The sequence below is a fragment of the Podarcis melisellensis genome, assembly GCF_964234715.1.
Source record: "Podarcis melisellensis genome assembly, chromosome: 6".
Taxonomy (NCBI): Eukaryota; Metazoa; Chordata; class Lepidosauria; order Squamata; family Lacertidae; genus Podarcis; species Podarcis melisellensis.
The window spans coordinates 73618385-73633523 of record NC_138538.1 but is presented as its reverse complement, the minus strand read 5'-3'; the positions used below and the strand labels follow the sequence as shown (position 1 = coordinate 73633523).

Sequence of the window (15139 nt, the reverse complement as noted above, 5' to 3'; positions counted from 1 at the left end):
AAGATGGGAGACTACCAAAGACCTTCTTTGAAATGACAGACAATATGGACTGGATTGACATTTGGAGAGTGAGAAACCCCTTGGGAAGGGAAGGAACATTTTTCTCTGAAGCCCAACTGACTTGGACAAGAATCGACCAGATATGGATAACTAGAGGTCTGGCACCTAAGATCAGAAAGGTGGAAATCTGCCCAAAGACATGCTCCGACCATAATGCACTGAGAATGGACATGACATTGATTCCAACCGGTTCCTTCAGATGGAAGATGAATGATGGCCTGTTTAGAGATCAGGAGATTACTAAGAAGGCCCAAAAAGCCCTAAAGGATTATTTTGAGATCAATATGAACACCACAGTGGAAAAAAGAACTATCTGGGACGCAAGTAAGGCCGTGATGAGGGGGTTCCTGATACAACAGAACACAGTAAAGAAAAGGAAACAAAACGAAAGGAAAGATAAAATTTTGGAAAAAATCAAGGAGTTGGAGAAGAAGTTAAGACTTAATCCGAAGTCCCAGCCGATTCTGAGAGAAATCAAACTTTACCAAGCACAATACTGTAAACTGATAAATCAGGAAATAGAATGGAAAATCAAACTAATGAAACAAAAAACTTTTGAGTCGGCTAATAAATGTGGAAAACTGCTAGCTTGGCAGTTGAAGAGGAGACAAAAGTTAAACACAGTGACAAACTTAGAGATTGAAGGAAGATGTATCCAGAACCCCGGAGAGATTAGAAAGTGTTTCCAGAGATATTTCAAAAAATTATACACTCAAGGGCCACAAGATGAAGCAGCGATTAAACAATTTTTAAAGACAAATGGACTGGCAAAGTTGTCAGAAGAAAATAGATCAATTCTGAATGGCAAAATAACACGACAAGAGATTGAGCAGGCCATCCAAAATATGAAACAGGGCAAATCACCAGGACCAGATGGGCTGACCTCCAAGTACTATAAGACATTGAAAGACTATTTGATACAACCACTGATGGAGGTCAGCAATGAAATTTTAGAGGGGAAGAAGGCGCCAGAATCGTGGAAAGAAGCTTTCATCACATTGATACCAAAATCGGAAACTGAAAAGACACAGCTTAAGAACTACCGTCCCATCTCCCTTTTAAATGTGGATTACAAAATATTTGCAGACGTTTTGGCAAGTAGATTCAAGAGGGTTTTAAACAAAGTAATCCATAAAGACCAGGCAGGCTTTCTCCCAGGTAGACATATGTCTGCCAATACAAGGAACATTATAGATATACTGGAGCTTTTACAAACAGACATAAATACTAAAGCTGTTTTAATTTTTATAGACGCGGAGAAGGCCTTTGATAACATATCCTGGAAGTTTATGAAAGGGAATTTAAAAGAAATGGGAGTGGGCCGGGGGTTTGAGAATGGGATTGATGCAATATATTCAGAACAAAAGGCTAAACTGATAGTTAACAATGTGGTTACAGAAGAGTTTAAAATTGAAAAAGGAACACGACAAGGCTGTCCGATTTCCCCGTTATTATTTATCTCGGTCCTGGAGGTGCTCTTGAACACGATTAGAGGGGACAGGTTGGTGGAAGGGATACAGGTCGGAGCGAAACAATACAAACTTAAAGCGTTTGCAGATGACTTAGTTCTGACATTACAGGAGCCAGAATCTAGTACGAAAAGAGTACTACAACTAATCCAAGATTTTGGTCGGGTGGCGGGATTTAAACTAAATAAGCAAAAAACCAAGGTGTTGGGAAAAAACTTGACAGATATTGAGTCGGAACGGTTTCAGAGAGAGACAGAGTTAACTGTGGTTAAGAAAGTTAAATACCTAGGGGTAAACATAACAGCAAAGAATTTGAGTCTGTTTAAAGATAATTATGAAAAATGTTGGTCTGAAATTAAGAGAGACTTGGATAGCTGGTCAAAATTGAAACTTTCATTGTTGGGTCGAATAGCTGCTATTAAGATGAATGTATTGCCAAAAATGTTATTTTTGTTTCAGACATTGCAGATTGTAGATAAAACGGAGTGCTTCCGGAAGTGGCAGAAAGATATCTCCAAATTTGTCTGGCAGGGCAAAAAGCCCAGAATTAAGTTTAAGATATTAACGGACGCAAAAGAAAGAGGGGGCTTTGCCCTGCCAGACTTAAAGTTGTACTATGAAGCCGCAGCTTTCTGCTGGCTAAAAGACTGGCTACTTCTGGAGGACACGGATGTGCTGGATTTGGAAGGTTTTAACAATGCATTTGGATGGCATGCATATTTATGGTACGACAAGGTTAAGATCAACAAGGTCTTTAAGAACCATATTGTCAGAAAAGCAATATTTAATGTCTGGACAAGATACAAAGACTTATTAGAAAACAAAACACCGAGGTGGCTGTCACCTTTGGAGGCTAAGGCCCGAAAAAGACCCAATATGGAGGCCAATTGGCCAAAATATTGGGAAATACTAGAAAGGGATGGAGACAATTGGAAACTGCAGAGTTTAGAGAAAATGAAAGATAAAGTGCGAGACTGGTTACACTATGCTCAGATTAAGGAAGTGTTTAAGATTGATAAAAAGTTAGGATTCCAGGTGGAGAAATCGAAATTGGAGACAGAACTGCTAGAACCTAAGACCAAGGTACTTTCAAAAATGTATAACTTGCTGCTGAAATGGAACACACAAGACGAATTGGTTAAATCGGCTATGATAAAGTGGGCCCAGGATATTGGGCACAACATTATGTTTGAGGACTGGGAAAGGTTATGGACCACCGGGCTGAACTTCACAGCATGTAATGCTCTGAAGGAAAATGTAATGAAAATGATATATAGATGGTACATGACCCCAGTGAAATTGGCTAAAATATACCATTCGTCTGATAACAAATGTTGGAAATGTAAGGAAAATGAAGGAACATTCTTTCACCTCTGGTGGACCTGCCCTAAAGTGAAGGCCTTTTGGGAAATGATATACAATGAGTTAAAAAAGGTATTTAAGTATACCTTCACCAAGAAACCAGAGGCCTTCCTTCTGGGCATGGTCGGCCAGAACGTGTTAAAGAAGGACAGAACATTTTTTATGTATGCTACAACGGCGGCAAGGATACTTATTGCTAAGAGCTGGAAAACCCAAGATCTACCCACACTGGAAGAATGGCAGATGCAGCTGATGGACTATATGCAACTGGCTGAGATGACTGGCAGAATCCGCGACCTGGGAGAGGAGAGGGTTGAAGAAGACTGGAAGAAATTTAAGATTTATTTACAAAAGTACTGTAATTTGGTTGAATCCTAACAAGGAAGCCAGAGCAGAAATAACTGTCTACCATTAAATTATAATTTTTTATTTGAGTTTAACCTAAATATTGCACTTAAGAGCATAAACAAGATGATAATTTGCTTGGAAAAATTCGTTTTTAATGATGAAAGTGGAAGCGGGAGACGTGAGGGAGTCCGCAATAGAATGAAAGGATGTTATGAAACCTATTCTGTTTGTTAAATATGTATCTGTAAAAAATCTTAATAAAAATTTTTATAAAAAAAAAAAATTCCTAAACAGTAGTTCTTACAATGACCAGGTGACTCAGAAACAGATCAGGGGTGGGAGGTGGACTGATGGAACTAGACTTCTGGCAAATCTAATGGCACGTGTCCTGCTTCTCATCTCTCCCACTGGTGGAATGGTGAGGTTTGAACTGTGGACTTTGCAGCTGCCAGAGCGATCCTCCTTGGCACCTGACTGGAGAGCGGGGGGAATCGGTTTGATGGAGGTGCATTCCTCCCATCCCTGCCAACCTCCACTGACCTCCAGCTTACAGAGTGAAACTAGAGTTGATCCCAATGGCCGAGAGCTGCCCTGGCCAAACATGTGAGTGGAAGTGCCACTGGTGCACAGGTGCTGAGCTGCCTCCAAGATTGGGGGCAGTGCGTGGCACGTCTGTGTGCGACATCACACAGCATGTGATGTCACACACGTCTTCCAAGCCATGCAGGCCTAGCAGAAGTGTTGGGAGATGCTGCAAAGGCTTGTGCAACCTTACTAGACAGTCCAGCCTCCTCTGCCTCCTCAATGTTTGGGTGGGTGAGCCCCCTGATAAGGAATATTGAGGGGGCTGACGAAACCTCTGCCACTAGAGTTGGTGTTCCTGCACTGGTGTGGTCCCCACTGGCAGTGCCCGGAAATGGGGCTTTCCAGGGGAGAGGAGTCCTGCTTGCTCCCCACATGGCTGCCATGCACAACAACCTTGTGGATATGGCCATAGTCCTACTGCTGCGCAAAGCCCTGCCAGGCTTGGGGTGAGTCTGGGTAGTTCCCTAAGGGTCACTAAGATACAGAAGCTCAGAAAGGGTAAGCACAGGAAGAAAGGCTATGAGCCACAGCAATATATGAAGGAGAGAGAAAGCGTTACAGCAATACCAGGCCCACACATACATTCAAAGATCACGGCTGCGCTGCTTGCCAATTAAGCATCAACATTCACACTTGCGCACAATCAAAGAGGCGACTCTTTGCTTAAGGCAGAATTTACCCACACACTAGTAAAGCCCTTAACAACAATGGACACCTGTTCAAGACTCACTTATTGCCTAATTAAATATTAACATGTCTTGATCCAATCTGTGGCATAATTTTAATTACTGTTGTCTCTTAGGATAGCCACATAATCAATGTATTTAGAGCTGTTCCTAGAGGCTATTTTGTAATTCAAATTGTGATCCATCATTACAATATTTTCCTCCGGATTGCTGTTAGAAAAACCAGCCCCATTAAACTCTCCTAAGGGGAGGGAGCGGGGATTAAAATAGCCCAGTTTCTTTTTAAACAAAGTGAAAACTTATTTGAGACCTAAATGGAACCAACTATTGAAACCAATTTGCAAGCAGCTGCTTCTGTTAACATTGTAGCTTTTCCTAGATTAATCTTCGGCATGGCCAACCCACAATGCACCTATTAGTATTTAATACATGGAAACACTGCACCATGTTTATGTTTTGATTGCGCCGGCTTTCAAAAAGCAAGCCTCACAGTGCACATCTATGCAGAAGCAAGTCCTACTTAAAAAAAATTAATTATCTTTTATTGAGGTTTTTTTTACAAAATAATAATGGGAAACTACGGCAAACGAAAACACCATAGTGAAATGCAGACTCTTAAATGCTGTCATCTACCAAGGCTAATGCAAGTACGCATTTCAATCATGCTTTAGATTGCAAAATTAGATTCATGTTAATTCTTTATTTCCGTAATTTTACAAATGTGCCTTAGTATCCAAGACCTAGGACAAAAAACACCTGGAGATTTCAAAAAGAGATAAAAGAAGAAAACAACCAAGTGCTAGGATTATTTTTTCATGATCCATAAACATGCATACACTGGAGGAAGAGAATGGCTGTGCTCTCTGTTACTTGTGTGATCAATAAGATCCAAATAGCTGCAAAAGGATCGTGATTGCACTGCCCCCACCATATCACGAACCTCTGTGTTTTTACTATCTAGTTAGCTGTTCAAAACTTACATGCTGCTTAACTACAGTTAACTCTAAGCAGATAACAAGGCATAGCTCAGCTGGTAGAACATGAGACTCACAATCTTAGGGATGCGAGTTCGAGCCCCATGTTGGACAAAAAGATTACTGCATTGCAGGGGGTTGGATTAGATGACGCTTGTGGTCCCTTATGTCTATGAATCTATGATTTAGACATAATACAAGGAAGCAAAAATCAGTTAAAATCATAAAATCAAAAATTCAGCAGGTGCTAGGAGTTCAGCAGGGAGACGTCATTCCATAGAATTTGGCCCACAATGCTAAACACATCCTGGTGGATCCAAGCTGTGCGTACGAACAAACTAACAAGCTGTGCATATGAACAAACTAACAGTGACTCCCCTAAAGATTTTTGTGATAGGACAGGGATATCAGGGATTAAAGGTAAAGGTAAAGGGACCCCTGACCATTAAGCCTAGTCGTGACTGACTCTGGGGTTGTGGCGCTCATCTCGCTTTATTGGCCGAGGGAGCCAGTGTACAGCTTCTGGGTCATGTGGCCAGCATGACTAAGCAAACCAGAGCAGCGCACGGAAACGCCGTTTACCTTCCCGCTGGAGCGGTACCTATTTATCTACTTGCACTTTGATGTGCTTTCGAACTGCTAGGTTGGCAGGAGCAGGGACTGAGGAACGGGAGCTCACCCTGTATTCGAACTGCCGACCTTCTGATCAGCAAGTCCTAGGCTCTGTGCTTTAACCCTCAGTGCTACCCGCTTCCCATATAAGGGGATTAGACAGTCCTTAATGTTTCCTAGGCCCAGTGTAGCTGCAGTTCAGCCACATTTTGGAGGGCCACACTATGCAAAGATTGTGCACCATTAGCAGATGAAAAACTGCCATCAGCATGATGTTCAGATCCAGGCAACATAATACATTAAATGATTCCTTTAATGTGTCTGACTGCTGCTGCTGTTTTAAAAAAGCAGTGATATCCTCGCCCCCCTAATATGAATCAAGACCACTGCACAGAGGGAGAGGGAGTTAAGCTTTCCCCTCTACACAATGGTTCCGGTGAAACTTCCCAATCCCCACCAAAGCTGCTGTACATTCCAAGAGCAAAACTGAAACATAAAAAATGTACTCTAGTTTGGTCCTTATTCTGGTTGGTACTATGCTCTGAGCAAGAAAAAACAGCCTCACTCTGATTTCATATTAACACAAAGCAGGAGCATAACGACATCTTAGTAACAACAAAAAGGCAGAAGAAAAGTCACTTTCTGTAGAGAGGATTCTGGATGGAGACACCTTGTGCCAGTGGTTCTCAAGGGGTGCGTTCCACCACTCTGGTGTGGCAGGAGAAGATGTTAAGTGCGGCAGGAAGATGCAAGGGCAAACAATGGAACATTTAAACATATCACTGTAGTATAGTATGTCATCGGTATCAGAAAAGAGAAAGACTTATTTGTGTTGATTAGGAGATGAATTTGTTTGTCTCAAATTAGACCTAATAGAAATGAAATTACCCAGCAAAAGCAAGGTCACACATCTCATTGAGTTTGTTTACATACTTAAGGTGCAGATGTAAGAGGCTCCTTTATAATTATATTTTGGGAATGATTCGTGTTCTTATGTGGCTGCATTGTTTTATACTTTCTAGATGTCCTATAATCAAATTATAAAGTAGATCTTATAAATCAAGCACCACTAGGAGTTGTTTCTTTTCGTTTTCCAATGTATTTCTTATCAATAAAAAAACTGGCGTGGTGCAAGCAAATTTTTATTCTGAAAGTGTGGCCCAGAGAAAAAGGTTTGAGAACCACTGCCTTATGTAAATATTAATAAGGTTCACTGGTATAAACTCCTACGAGATAAAAATCTGGATCCACTTACAGGACTGCTGTAAAGCAAAATGACCCTTTCTTCATTATTTCAGGATAACAACATATGGACAGAGCATACAAAGCACAAAAGCTTCTGTTCCCATTATAGGGACATATCAGCACATGTGGTGCAAGTGTCCATAAATGATTATTATTATTTTTTAGAAAATTGTATTTACAGAATTATATTTAATTACAAGGCAGATAATTCCAGTGAGTCCAGGACTGAACTCTACTTAATTTGTATAGCCAAGATATGTTGTAAAATAAAAATAAAGAATTAATAAAACTTATTAGCTGCTAACATGAACCACCATTGTCAGGATATAGAAATCACTACAATGACTATGGATCAATAGTATAATGCAATTTGGCATTCAGCATTATTTTGCAAAGTGACACAAATTCAAAAGTAGTAAGTGTGATTTTATTGATTATGTGAAGAATGAGACATATGGCTATACAGAACCCTGTGGTTCATATATCTGAGCATATACTGTTGTTTTACTTTTATTCTCAGTTTATGCAACTGTTGCATGTCTTGTGTCTATAGAAAGACAGATATAGATATATAGTTTCTGTTCACTGTAATCATGTTTGGGCACATATGCTCTAGCACTGTCAATGTTTCCTTCACAGAATTGTGTCACATTAATGTATGGCAGCAAGGTGAATGACTTTGTAGTAATTCTTGCAATCAAGATGAGTCTAAAAATGGTTGCCAATATAGCAATAATGGTTAGAGTCCCACACATTAGTATACAAGTATACTTTTTCTGGATGGCCCCAATATAGTTCCCTGGAAAACATTAGCTGCTCCTGCTGTACATATGAATTGGTATATCTTTTTCCTTCCTCTGCAATTTTAGACACACTCACATTTAAGTAAGCTCCACAGATTGGACCCATCTAAGAAATTCAAATCAGGACCGTGATATTGGTCAGACAAACAAAAATTGCTTCCTCGCAGAACACACAAAAATTGCCAAATGGTGCTGCTGGGTGGTATTTTCAAACCAGAGCCTTACTGTGTATATGGCTGGAAAATTGACAAAACTGTGCAGGAAATAAACCATGGAAATGTCAATTTTACCTAATTCAATCATTGATGCTAATCCAGCACTTCTACAGTGTGTAAGAGATTCAAACCATTTTAAGTCAATACTTGCCTTTACTGGGATCTTTATTATAGATTTTGATCATGGCTTGCAGCCTTATCTACTTGAAAATCCATGAAATAAACCAAATGTTTTCCCTTAAGCTCTGGTAATAGCAATGTGCCGGGTACGAGCTACAAGAGTCCTTCTCCACCATGTACGCTTCCCTTTTAAATATTTAAGAACTGTGGGTGAACTATACAAATGAACACAGTGGATATACTTATTGTATACCAGAATTCAAAAGTAAGTCATTTGCTTGCTTATATAGATTTACCCACTGCCTTTGACTCCATTAATCGTACCAGATTGTGGGATAAACTCCTAAACACCAATATAGAACATAGACTCCTCCCGTTGATCTGAGAGCTGTGCAGCAATACCGACACGAGAGTCAGGGTGGGCCTAAATGGCTGCTTGTCTCAATTTTTCAAGTCAACTAGTGCTGTAAAACAATGCTGCATTTTAGCCCTCTCGCTTTTCAACTTCTACATCAACGATATAGTTCTACATTTAGCCCAAGCTCATTTCCCCTCTCTGGTATTTAGAAACAGGAAGGTGTGCTGCCTGCTGTATGCGGACAATATAGTCCTTCTTTCTCTTTCGTGTGACACGGGTGGTGCTGTGAGTTAAACCATAGAGCCTAGGACTTGCCAATCAGAAGGTCGGTGGTTCGAATCCCCGCGACGGTGTGAGCTCCCGTTCCTCAGTCCCTGCTCCTGCCCACCTAGCAGTTTGAAAGCACGTCAAAGTACAAGTAGATAAATAGGTACCGCTCCGGCAGGAAGGTAAACGGCGTTTCCGTGTGCTGCTCTGGTTTGCCATAAGTGGCTTAGTCATGCTGGCCACATGACCCAGAAGCTGTACACCAGCTCCCTCGGCCAATAAAGTGAGATGAGTGCCGCAACCCCAGAGTCGGCCACAACTGGACCTAATGGTCATGGGTCCCTTTACCTTTACTTTACCTTCTCTTTCCTGTCTGGACCTTAAAAACCTCCTGGAGGCTCTCAATTCATATTGTAAGCAAGACCACCTCCAAATCAAAAACCATGGTCTTTGGAAAACGTAGCCCCCAATATTAATGGACCCTTGAGCACCATGAGCTTGAGCAAACCCGTGTTTTCAAATATCTCAGAGTGCTTTTTAGTGAAACATAGACTTGGAAGCGGCACATCAAGGTAGTAAAATCCGGAGCACAGAGAGAGATTGGGCCTCTGGTGAAGTTTTACTTCACTAAGGGTTGGAAACAGTTTGAGCCCGCGCTAAAAATATTTGGCAGTAAACTGATCCCTCAAATGCTTCATGGAGTTGAAATCTTGGGCGAGGATGAGAGTGCGATATTAGGGTTAGAAATGGTGCAAATCCAATTTCTCAAGGGATTGTTTTCTTTACCCAAGGGAACAGCAGCTGCACTCTAACGCTTGTAGCTGGATAGCCAACGTTAACTGCAAGAGCAGATTGCACCAGATTTAATTACCTGAAAAGACTGTCCTCCATTCCTTGTGAGCGCTCACCAATCCTGTGCTATGTGGAATTGGAGAACAGCCAATGGCGGAAATCTAACACCCAACGTTATTTGAACTCATATTATTTCCATAAACTAGAGGAGGTTATATACACAAACAAATGCCAATTAAGGGATTGGTGCCACTGGAGAGAATCACCACGTGATCTGCAAGCGATCAAAACCTCTCAATGCTCTTCTTGGTTCCCTCTTCTAAAAATGGTACATTTTAGACCTGTTGAATCTTCTGCCAGCATCACTTAGATCTGCTTTGACTGAGCTGTGTTTCCAAGCTATGCCCTCTGCCGTCCTAGACAGATGATATAACAGGGTACTGTACGAAGACAGACTCTGTATATGTGAGCAACTGCAGGTGGACGATAACTTGCACTATTTACTATATTGACCACTATACATTGGACCCAGGAGAAGATTTCTCATCTTACTGTCCATACAGGAAAGATGTCTCTCCCTAGCAGAGAAGGTCCTATGGCTTCATAGTAATGTAAATGCTTCAGTGACTCATAAAGTTGCCCTTTTTGCTTTGGTGGCCAAAAAAATCAGAAAGACGACCCAGGACAATATATCAGTGAACTGTAAGGGAGACTCAGAGATCTAAATAGATACCATTATTTGTGGCATGACACCCCTTTTGCTTGTATTTGTTTTGGATTCAGGTTTGTCAAGGCCAATGGCTAGCACAATAAAGTTATTTGGATTGGATGGGCTATACAGATTTATTTACTTATGAACTCATGAGGAATTACCTGAAGGGGCAAGCAATATTTGCTTCAACTTAACTGAAAGTAATTTCCAGTACACATTGCATATACTTCATGGAGGGTATAATTCATCTCTCCATAAATGAAGTACATACTACCTTGGAACAAAACAAGGATCAGGGCCGGGTTAAGCAGAAGTCCACCCAAGAGAAGACTCTACCATTCTGCTGTAAAGCAAGCACTGGAACTGCAATAAATAACCATGCAGGGATGGGTGGGAGGGTGGAGTGTAACAATACCCACAACAAGGGCAAAGCTACAGACTAGAGACCTGCCTATTATAATTCCCATGGGAAGCCGAAGTTACACTAGAGCCAAGGCCAAATGCGTCAACTGTGGTTTCTATGTGCTCTTCACATATCCACGATCTCATGTCTCGACCATTCTAATCTGCCTTGGTCAGACCACACCTGGAAAACTTTCTGGGCACTACAAGTTAAGAAGGACATTGATAAGCTGGAACGTGTACAGAGGAGGTTGCCCAAGATGATCAAGGGTATGGAAACTAAGCCTTATGACAAAAGGTTGATGGAATTGGGGAAGTTTAGCCTGGAAAAGAGGGGACCGAGAGGAGAGACGATAGTCATCTTCAAATATCTGAAGGGCTGTCACATGGAAGATGGAAGATGTTTTCTCCTGCTCTGGAGGGTAGGACTCAAACCAATGGCTTCGGATTACCAGAAAGGAGGTTCCATCTAAACTTCAGAAGAACTTTGTGATGGTAAGAGCTGTTCAACATTGGAATGGTCTCCCTTGGGAGGTTTGGGTGGCTCCTTCCTTGGAGGTTTTTCAGCAGAGGTTGGGTGGCCATCTGTCATTGATGCTTTAGCTGAGATTACTGCAATGCAGGGGGTTGGACTAGATAACCCTTGGGGTCTAAGACCCTATCAAGTTTCCTGGATACATGAAGGATGCTGTGAAGATGCATGTATGCAACAACAGACTGTCTGTGTACCATTGAAAAACACCAGTGTTCTGTGAGAGTTGCACCTAGCAGAGACTTCTGTTTCAGAGTGTTGCCTGAACATTCTGTCTTCATTATGCTCAAGCGGCACTGATAGACATTTATGTTTATACAATATACTCTTCCTGAAAAAATACAACAGGCAAACAAACTATGCGCCGGACTTTTTTTAAAAAAAGGAAAGGGAAAGTATTATGGCACCATTGTTTCCATTTATCTCCTGCATGGAAGCCCTTCAAGTTTCTAATCAAATTCCAGTTGAGTACAAGCGCATATATTTCCCCGACAACTATGTATATGCAATATATCTAACTTGCAAATGATACAGTTAGTAAGCTTCTCCTTGGGCGGTTTAGCTGTCCCACAAGCATGCTAGGATTGTAATCAGCCAGCTTCTTTATTCCTTTAGCGAGCCTGCCGTATTGCTGTGTTTTGTTGCCTTCATTTCAAACTTACTTTAAGTCCAAATTAAAATGCCATGATATACCTCTGGGGGGGAAAGGAGGAGAGCTGTGAGTCAACTTGAACAAAGAGACATCGAGCTAGGACGAGCTTCAGCCTTCACTGCTGGACACAGAGGACCATGTTGTGGGAGAGGCGACACTTTATTACGGTTGCACTATGGCCTTCCTTCCCATCTTCATGCACCCCACATTCCAAACTCCAATTAACTTCCGTGTGCATTTCAGTCCTGAAGTGATTGCAAGCCCCCTCGTATGGCAATGCAATTTCTCCTTAAGTAGCTCCTTTCCTCAAGTAGATGCATGCTGAGAATAGCAAACTACCTGCACACTGGATGTTCCGCCAACACTCCGCTCCTTGTCATAATATTTCCTGTACAAATAAAGAGTGCCTCTGGCTGTGGCAAGATGCTGTAATATGGCTTGCTTGCCTTCATCTACCACACTGGCTCCACAATGGAGCAACATAATTTGTTCATGAGCATATGCATGCCATTTTTTAAAATTATTATGAGTAAACCTTCCTAAGCCAACCAGGTCCTATCATTCCACAGCACCCCTGTTTTATATAGCACCTTGAACTAGCTCAAGGATTCTTCTGTTATTCATAATGAGCCTCCCCCCACCTGCCCAAAGCTAAGGCAAAAACCATTTAAGCATCTTGAAGGGTTATCCGAGAGCAATCTTTGGTGCTATAAACATGCGGTGAGAAAGGAAGCACAGGTAATGTTCAGAACAAAATAAGCAAAGGAAGTCCAGATGAGAGGTGGGAGGGCACATCTCTCTCTGTAGGGGATGAAAGTTAAGATTTAGTGATGAGGGAGAATCTTGTAGTTTCTTATTTTTAGTTTCTTTTTTCTCTTTATTTCTGTAGATTAGTTTGTTTCTTTTATTGTATTGTGAAAAATTCAATAAAAAGTTACAGGGGAAAACAACTAGGCAAAGGAGTCATCTGTGCTCTGAGGTATCTGAAATCTAAACTCAGATAAGCAGAGTGTAAAAGGGGGGGGGGGATTTGAAGGTGGCAAGAGGCAAGTGTAACTTATTGCGAATATGCAGGAAGCTCCTGTAGTGAGGTATGTTTTAATTTTTATAGACTTGTTATCATTTATATTATACACAGTGTTGTTTTTTTCTTCAGGGGGTACACAAGGGCACACAGTGCCGGCACCTCTCTCTCTTATTTGGTTAAAAAGTGTGACGCTTGCTGTAAAAACTTCATGGTGAGAACCAGCACCTATTTTTCTAGAAGGAGGAGGAGGAGGATAAAATAAAATAATAATAATAATAATAATAATAATAATAATAATAATAATAATAATAATAATAATAATTTATTATTTATATCCTGCCCATCTGGCTGGGTTTCCCCAGCCACTTTGGGTGGCTTTCAACAAAATATTAAAATACAGTATTTTATACATCAAACATTATATATACAAAATACATAAAACATTAAAGGCTTCCCTAAACAGGGCTGCCTTCAGATGTCTTCTAATAGTCTGGTAGTTGTTGTTCTCTTTGACATTTGGTGGGAGGGCGTTCCAAAGGGCGGGTGCCAGTACCGAGAAGGCCCTCTTCCTGTTTCCCTGTAGCTTGGCTTCTCACAGTGAGGGAACCAACAGAAGGCCCTCGGTGCTGGACCTCTGTGTCCAAGCTGAATGGTGGGGGTGGAGATGCTCCTTCAGGTATACTGGGCCGAGGCCATTTAGGGCTTTAAAGGTCAGCACCAACACTTTGAATTGTGCTTGGAAACATACTGGGAGCCAATGTAGGTCTTTCAAGACCGGTGTTATGTGGTCTCGGCAGCCACTGATGATATGTCCAAAGTCTAGAATGTATTACCGATGTCTTTGGTGTCATTTTCGTGTTTTGCTTTGCTTCAAATGCAACAGAAGGTGAGATGGGTACTTTGTGAGATGGGTACTTTCAATGTGCGGGAAGGAGGAAGATGCTGGGGGTTATGATGGATGTTGTTTGTGTGCAAGGATGGTGGGTTGTGCAGAAGGAGAAGGAGGCATGGACATGAGGTCATGCAGAGATGCAGAACAGAAGGGAAGTGGCTTCAGAAATGGGGATGGGATGCTGAAAAGAGAACTTAGTAGTTGCAGGGGGTGAGAAGGGGAAACCCTAGGAGGACAATCTCTCTCTATATTTTTTAAGCCATTTAATTTTGCAGGCTATTTACTTAACCTTTATGTAGTCCACAATACATTGCTATGAATATTGCCATTGCAAATCCCAGACCATTAAACTTTTGCTCCTGGGAAGGAATAGAATATTCCCAACAATCCACCAAACACTGGGAAGAACTCACATGAAGATTATTTGAAATGCACAACCTTTTCAGTAAAGAATTAGCTGTGAAGTGTTCCCTCCCTCAGAAATCACCTAGAAAACCTGCCTGAAATACAGTTTCAATATGGAAAAAAAAAATCAATATTCCTCTGAAAACTGTCATGTTTTAAAATGAAAATGCTAATCACACAAATGGGGCAAGATGTAGCCAAAAAAGATGCATGGGAGCATAGATTTGCTAGACGTGCTGGCGCGATCTCAACCTCTTTCCCCTCCCTTGCATAGGCGCCGACTCCATGGGGCCTGAGGGGGCCCGAGCCCCCTCAAAAATTCGTTTGGGGGGGCTCCGCCCCCCCAATAATTTAAGAAAATTATTACCGTATTTTTCCCTCAAAAAGAGGAAGCGGCTGCTTTCCTGCATTCTGCCTCAGGGTCTTACTGCCCACCCTCCTCTGTTTCCTTGCTGTGTTTGCTCAAATGGAACAAAGAGCAGGGAAAGCCCCTCCCCTCCAGGCAAGCAGGCAGGAGGGAGAGAGAGAGAGAGAGAGAGAGAGAGAGAGCGTGCGAGCTGGCTGGCTTGGGTGGGTAGGTGAGGGAAAACTTTTGCCTTCCTTTCCTCCCTGCCGTTATAC

General features: G+C 41.7%; 1 protein-coding gene across 2 annotated transcripts in view; it reads right to left on the bottom strand.

The window, feature by feature from the left end:
* DPYD (dihydropyrimidine dehydrogenase) overlaps nt 1–15139 on the bottom strand; it is a 505368-nt gene that overhangs the window by 194549 nt on the left and 295680 nt on the right. The window lies entirely within an intron of this gene.